The sequence below is a fragment of the Patiria miniata genome, unplaced genomic scaffold (assembly GCF_015706575.1).
Source record: "Patiria miniata isolate m_02_andy unplaced genomic scaffold, ASM1570657v1 HiC_scaffold_22, whole genome shotgun sequence".
Taxonomy (NCBI): Eukaryota; Metazoa; Echinodermata; class Asteroidea; order Valvatida; family Asterinidae; genus Patiria; species Patiria miniata.
The window spans coordinates 15,273,865-15,280,973 of NW_024037061.1; the positions used below are offsets into that span (position 1 = coordinate 15,273,865).

The 7,109-nt window shown below is 39.7% G+C and overlaps 1 protein-coding gene and 1 pseudogene across 1 annotated transcript in view; one reads left to right on the forward strand and one right to left on the reverse strand.

Annotated features, from left to right (window-relative positions):
* Nucleotides 1–842, forward strand: part of LOC119730113 (tRNA (uracil-5-)-methyltransferase homolog A-like) — a 46,420-nt gene extending 45,578 nt beyond the window's left edge. The window contains exons 13-15 of the mRNA XM_038202895.1: nucleotides 137–212; nucleotides 385–512; nucleotides 792–842. The gene's annotated coding sequence lies outside the window, so the exon portion shown is untranslated. The remainder of the gene's footprint in view (nucleotides 1–136; nucleotides 213–384; nucleotides 513–791) is intronic.
* A 4,118-nt stretch (nucleotides 843–4,960) lies between these two features.
* LOC119730116 lies at nucleotides 4,961–6,610 on the reverse strand (annotated as a pseudogene).
* Between the last annotated feature and the right edge of the window lie 499 nt (nucleotides 6,611–7,109).

Below are 7,109 nucleotides of genomic sequence, written 5' to 3' on the forward strand. Positions count from 1 at the left end.
CCCTCGACACAAACATTGAAATTTACAAATACAATGTAGTGATCGCCTTTCCTGTTACATTCAGTCGTTGTGATGGATTGATTGGTAGGAATCAAAGTGATTACTGACTGTCTGTATTTATTTTTTTATCACTCAGCTGCCAAGAAGATAAGGAGGAGGCATTGAAAGTACTCAACGGACACAAATGGAAAGGACAAGTGCTGAAAGCCAAGGTATTCACAAAGTCAATTGTGGTTTTTACTATTGGCACTTGCTTCTGTTGGACTTGTCATTGGACTTAAATGAATAAGAACCCCTCAGCAATGGCTACCAGTGCAAGGGGTCTAGTGGCTGCTATTGCTGTGGTTACAGGTTCACGTTCCCACAATGACTTTTTTCCCGTAGCTCGCCAAGCCAGTTGAGGACCCGTACACTAAGAACCTCCCTCTGAAGAGAAGCCAAGAGGAATCTGATGGAAACACCCAAGAAGCTAAGAGGAGGAAGGAGGAGGACAGCTTACCAGTAGAAGAGAGGTGAAGACATTGAGATAGAATGCAGGGTTGGGCTGGATTCGAACCACCATCCATTAGAAATGTACTGCAGTTCTTAACTCGGATATCATGGATGTTGGTGCTATTTGGTTTGGGTCAAGTATTTTGTATTGACCCCAAATTTACCCAAACCCACTAGCACCCTGATATTGTGTCTGCCAAATCTCAAAAAGGATAGCAGTTGAACCATTCACTATTACTAAAATTTGTTAAGACTCTGAAATACTGAGCTCAATTTTTTCTTCCTTTTTCAATCTGCAGGTTAAACAACGCAGTGACTCCACTGTGGAACCAGCCGTATGAAAAACCAGCTATCCACCAAACAGACCAACACCAGGGAGTTTCTGAGGAATTTATCCAAGATGCTGCAACGGAACATTGGGGAGATATCTCCCTGGCTGAAGCAACAAAGGTGAGCTACTCACCAAAGACACGGGATGGTTGTGGGCCAGAATGGAAATGTGATCTTCCTTGACAAACTGCTTCCAGACACAGGCGACTAACATGTGCAGTTGCCCCGAAAAACTTGTTAAAGCTCCAGAAAATGTTGCCTATCTTTCTTAAGAATTATTTTAGATTAAAAAAAATAAATTTATCAAATTTTCTGAAGTAAAGTCCACACGCACAGCAAAATTCCCAAAGGTTTTGAAAAAAAGAAAAATAGAATAAAGCACCCCCCCCCCCTATGAAAAAAAAATAAAAATTTTAAACTCATAAGTTACCCAGGTGGGACTTGCACTGGAACCTCCTGCTTCCTAGTGCAGATGTCTTAACTACTTGACCACCAAGCTTGCTGGGACTGGCTGGCTGGTGGTTCCAATCTCGTCAATCGGTGGAGGAAGGGGGGAGTGGTGGGGGGGGGACAAATCCCCCCACCTTTTAAAGTGGGGGGATATCATATCGTTTGCCCCCCCCCCCCCCCCCCACACACACACACTTTTTGTAGCCTACATATGATTCTATAGCTCAGAATAGCTGATTCAATTCGAAAATGATGTTTAAATTATGATCTTTTGCTCAAAAATATTAGTGGTCAGAAATTGCCTCAGATCGCACCACAGGGCATCTAGAATCCCAAATCACGGCATAAACACCCGGTTGGGGATTTATCCCGCCCCTTGCGTGTTTTGACCAGAGTGGGGGGGGGGGGAGGAGGGATTTGCAATGGGATCATCACGTGTTGACAAAAAATGCTGATCATTTAATTCTTTGAAACATGACGTTGAAGTAGTTCTGAGAGAAGCAAAGAGCAATCATAGATAGCTAGAGCACCCTAGCCTCTGGTATTGGTGCACTAGTCAATAAATCATTAAGTTAAAAGTGCACATTGCCTAGAATGGACATGAAGTGTGTACACATGTGAGATGAGCATGTGATGTGCCTGTTATGATCACCGCAACAGAAAGTTTCTGGAATTTTCTTAGTTATTCCCCTTATTTCTTGTCATAAAAGATCAGGTCTTCATGAAACTTCGCTCTGGATAAATTGTACAAACATTTCAGTTTCGTGTCTTATTATTTTCATTGACAGATAACACTGTGGTTTTCGGCTTGGCGCTTACAAGGGTAAGTATTTCCTCTGAAGTTTCCTTTTTGTAAAAGACCTAGATCAGCTTTCATGTTTGATTGGATCGGCTGTCGAGGGGCGTGGCCTATTTAATAGTAGCTAATGCTGATCAACTCCAACCAATCAGAATGCAACACACAGAAAGATTGACAGGTGTTCATATAGTGCATTGTCTAATCTATCTGTCAGGATTTAATTATTGAAAAGAAAGAAACAAGCTATAAAAGACTTTTACACTTGTCTTCCCTTTCCTAACCAATTCATGTTGACTTACTTTTGTAACATGAATATTAAGTGTAAATTTGTACTTTCAACATTGACCAGCAAGCTTTATTACTCAATAGGGATTTTTCAACAATTACAAGCAAGATTTAGGTTCAAATTAGGTTTTGCCCTTCACCGACGTTTTTTTTTTTTTTAAACCACTGTATACTCAGTGTGTTACCTCCCGAGTGAAAGTTGGAAAAAATCACTCAGGTGGGACTCGAACCCACGACCTCCTGCTTTCTAGTGCAGATGTCTTACCACTCAACCACCGAGTTAACGGGATCGGTTGGCCAAAAAAAAAAAAATGTCATTGAAGGGCAAAACCTAATGTGAATAATATCACCCCGGCGCAAAAATTCCATCTAATAATAAGATTTAGGTTACAAAATTCAGGAAAATCACTGCTTATTTAAATGTTGCTAGCGTACATGCACATTTAATTTATCACTGATCTTGCTTTTACAAGCAAATTTGTTTGTCCTATAAAAGGATGTGACTTTTTAGAAACATGGTTTGCATCCTGCTGCCGGCCAACAAAACAAAGAATCAAATATTACTATGTATCAGAAAGACAAAAGAGCTCAAACACCCATTGGGTGATAGTACATTGCTGTATTAGGTGTGTTTAGAGTGTCAATTACATAGGGAAATAGCAGCTTTAATGAACATGTAGAAGCAGCAATTCCTTGGATACTGTCCAAATTAAGATACATGTATATGTACAATCTTGTCTGATGCTAACTTTACAAAGACATTCATATTTTATAGCATTGATTTTTCAATTGTCCAAATTTTAAGTAAACTTGAGTCCATCTGAAAGAATTGTAAAATATTGCTTTGCATTTAAACATCATACAGACATGGAGCTCATAATGTAATACAACAGACTTCTGGTGCTACATAGTCAATGTACAATTACAGAGCATGCAAGTCTCGCCAGTTCACATTCACTTTTCATGTAAACGTCTTGACACCAAACACTGACTAGTCTAGTCACAGATTTCCGTGTTTGAATTTGCCCAATAGTAATCGATTGAACGGAAGTCAACATTTTTTCAATTTATTATAGTAGACCTAATCAATTGGCATTGTTTTGAATGTGTTGAAAATTGGAATGATTCTTTTCTTTTTCAGAACCCATGGATTGCCCTTGACTGGATAAACCTAGTCAGAACACAAAACAATGCAAACAATAGGATGTTACACACGTTGTAGGTCCTTTAATATATGGTGCCATACTCGAATGTAGCGTTTTCACATAAAATCTTGAACTGAGGTTTTTTTCGATCAACTTACATGCTCTATTGACAGAAGTGGAGTACAAATTGCGGACTTCAACTTTATATATCAACTACATTTTTACAGCTACTTTACATGTAGAAGCTATGAAGAAAGCAGATTAAATCCCATACTGTACATCTAAAGCCTGCAATGGTCTCATAGGTGCTGTGCAGATAAAACATATATTTAATAGATTTTCCTTGATAATTGTTTTTGCAGAAACTTTGAACGAAAGGTCTGCACTTAATTTGGTCTTGAGAATATATTTTCCACGTTGTGCTACATATATGCACAAAGATTGGTATAACGTATTTGGAATCAGATGTTCCTAATGCATAACTTTGCAACTTGTGTTGTCTGTCACTTAGGCTGTCTGAAACAGGCTTCTAGAGCTATGGCTACGGCTATTGTCAGATTGTTCCCATGTAATTGTAATGGGTGAAGACCTAGACGGTAGCCATAGACATCTCACTTAAAAGCTCATATTAGACCTAACTATACCCAATGCTAAAAAATAGCAATTCAATTTTTTTTTTCTCTGATTGGAGTTTGTTTTTTAATCTGTTCATTTGTCTATCAGGTCTTGACCCACAAGATAACCATTCCACCAGCACCTCTGACGTACCGGTGACTGGCGCTGCCGTAACGGATCCTTATCACTATCTGACGCAACAGCACTTCACCTCAGTGATCTTCAAGATTGAGATCCAAACCTCCCAAGACATTTTTGATTTGCAGTGAGTTTTCTCCCTTAACATTGAACCCTCGATAGCGATAATCATACAGTTTGCACTTTTCAAGAGTTCATATTGCCAACCATGGTTGGGATTTTTCAACTCTTTTAAAATAGATTAACTGAATTAATAGTCCATGGAATGAATTTCCGCGAAACATGAAAAAATTATAAAATGGTAAACAGCTGCATACTTTTGCAATGCCTGTGCACTTTCACAATTGTTTCTTATGTTGCTGTGATGTCAATACAATTCAACTAGCAATGAACGTAATGCGATTTGTAATTTCTGAACCACTTGTATACATACATTGGATGAGTTCCAGCTGTTCCCTTCACTGATAGTTGGTTGCAATCTGCTCTGGGCCTGCACATTAATGATGTCATGGTGGGTACATTTATTGCCAATCCTCTAAAGTAAAACACATTTCAACTCCAGCATTTATGCTGTTAAAGTTTCTCGACGTCAAATCTATTTGGCTTTCCAATGAAGAAAATGTACAGTACAGGTATGAAAAGGCCTAAAACTGCTCTACAGTTGGAACATCCCAGAGCAGTTCAAAAGCACACATGTGCTCCCTGATCACTTGGACGTCTCACTCTCAATTACCAGAGAACTTTGCTCTTGACATCTTTCCAACGATTGACTCCCTTCTGGTTCTGGATGTGCATACTGCTGCCCTTGTGCTGATGGCTCGGTGCCAGTCAGCCCAGGACATTGTTCCTGAGTACTTGCAAGTGACTGCTGGCTCTCTGCTGGTTCTGGATGTACACACTGTTCCCCTTGCATGGATGGCTTGCAGTCAGTCAGACGAGAGCATTGTTCCTGATGAGAACTTGCAAGCGCTGGGGTCCCCACTGGCTCTGCATGTACCTCAACATGCACTTGAACATGCTGCTGACTGTGCATGGATGCCTTGCTGCTGCTTTGCCTGGAACATTTTTCTTGACAGCTGTCCAGTGACTGCTGACTCTCTGTGTGTTGTGCATACCCTTGGCTTGGTGGCTTGCTGCTGCTTGGCCTGGCAGCACGGTGCTCTTGGTCATTTTCTGCCTGTGGAATCACACGAAGCTCAATCTGCTTCCCTGGCTGCAATGGTCGGCTGGGATTCCGTCTTGGGCAGCAACGACAGCACAGTTTAAGGAATGAGAAAACCTCAACTACAGCTTCACGATACTCAGCATTTGTGGCACTGTAGACCAGTGAATTGATGGAGCTGTTGATCAATTGGAAGATTGCTATGCAAATGGTCAGAATATTTAATTTTTCCGCAAGTTTTATATATTCATCAAAAACCTGGAAAGGCACACCTGTACTTCTCTCCGTCGCAATGAAAATAATTGTAGCTGCAGTGAACAATGTGTTCAGAATGAAGAAAACAGCAGTATTGATGATAACCATACAGAGGACCTTGCCTGCTTGTTTGGGACGGTTTGGAAACAGGGCTGATTGCTTGCGTACTTTCACTACAACATAGATGTACAAAACAATAGTTGCTATTAAACAGACAAAGTTGATAATTGAACACACCCAAAAGGCGATGACAGTGAAGACAATGTTTGTTATTGGTAAGAAAATCAGAATCCCACCAACAATAATTGTTGGCACCCAGAGTCCTGCTGATATCTTTGCTGCTCGAGATTTAGAGGCTTTTTCTTTGAATGTCAGAGGATTGCGCACTGCAGAGAATCTCTCAGCTGCTATGGTCACTACAAAGAAATTAGAGGCAGCTAGAAATATGTATCGTAAAGTTTGGATTGCCTTTTGGACAAAGAAATTGTTCTCTAGAGGTGAAAACAATGCAAATATAAATTCAGTTATAAGGTAGAGCGAGTCAGCCACAGCCAGATTGGATAAGTAGATGTTGATGATTGTCCGCATGGACTTCACTCGAATGACTGTGAAGAGAAAGACAAAGTTGATGAGGAGGCCGATTGGTGCAATGATTTCAGCACTTAAATATATTATTTGTAGACTTCTATCTAGACTCTTGTTATAGTTCTCAAGATGCTTTTCTACTTCAGTTGATGGAGTGGAGCTGTGTTGGTAGCCATCACCCATAGTTCATGTACAGTGTAGCACTCTATTTTGCAACATTCCATACGGATGCATTATTGGTACATGTAGTCTGTCCTATTTCAAGATGACTCCAGTTTTATACTAAAGAATATTAAAGACCTTGTAGTTGAAAGTAAAACCTTCTTCATATTTTCTCCCAGCTTTGCCTTTCATCTTTAAGATATTAAAGGATAATTTTGTCTAGTATTTTGACAGCAGTGTAACCAAAACACTCAACACTTTTACACTATATTGACATTGTTATGAAATTTGCCAATTTTTGTTTCTGCTTGTAATTATAATTTTTTTTTGGGGGGGGGGGTGTGTTTTCCTCAAGATAGTGCAGCGTTGTTCTTTAACCCCTATCACCCTCTAATCCACCGAAAAATCCCAGCCCCTGGTATTGTACATACGTACATTTTTGTATTTTGATCATAATGATGGATTCCAAAGTTAATTGATGTACATGTATGTACATGTACAACAGATATGCTATCAGTTCAGTGTGTTTTGGAGAATTCATGAAGCTTCATTGGAGTTGAGAGCTTGAACATTTTGATTTTCACTGTAAACTCTCTCAGTGTTCTGTTGAAACCAATTAATTGTAATACCCGGTACATGTACATGTTTATAGAGTTTATAATTGATTATGTCATGGTATCTTGGCCCTAAA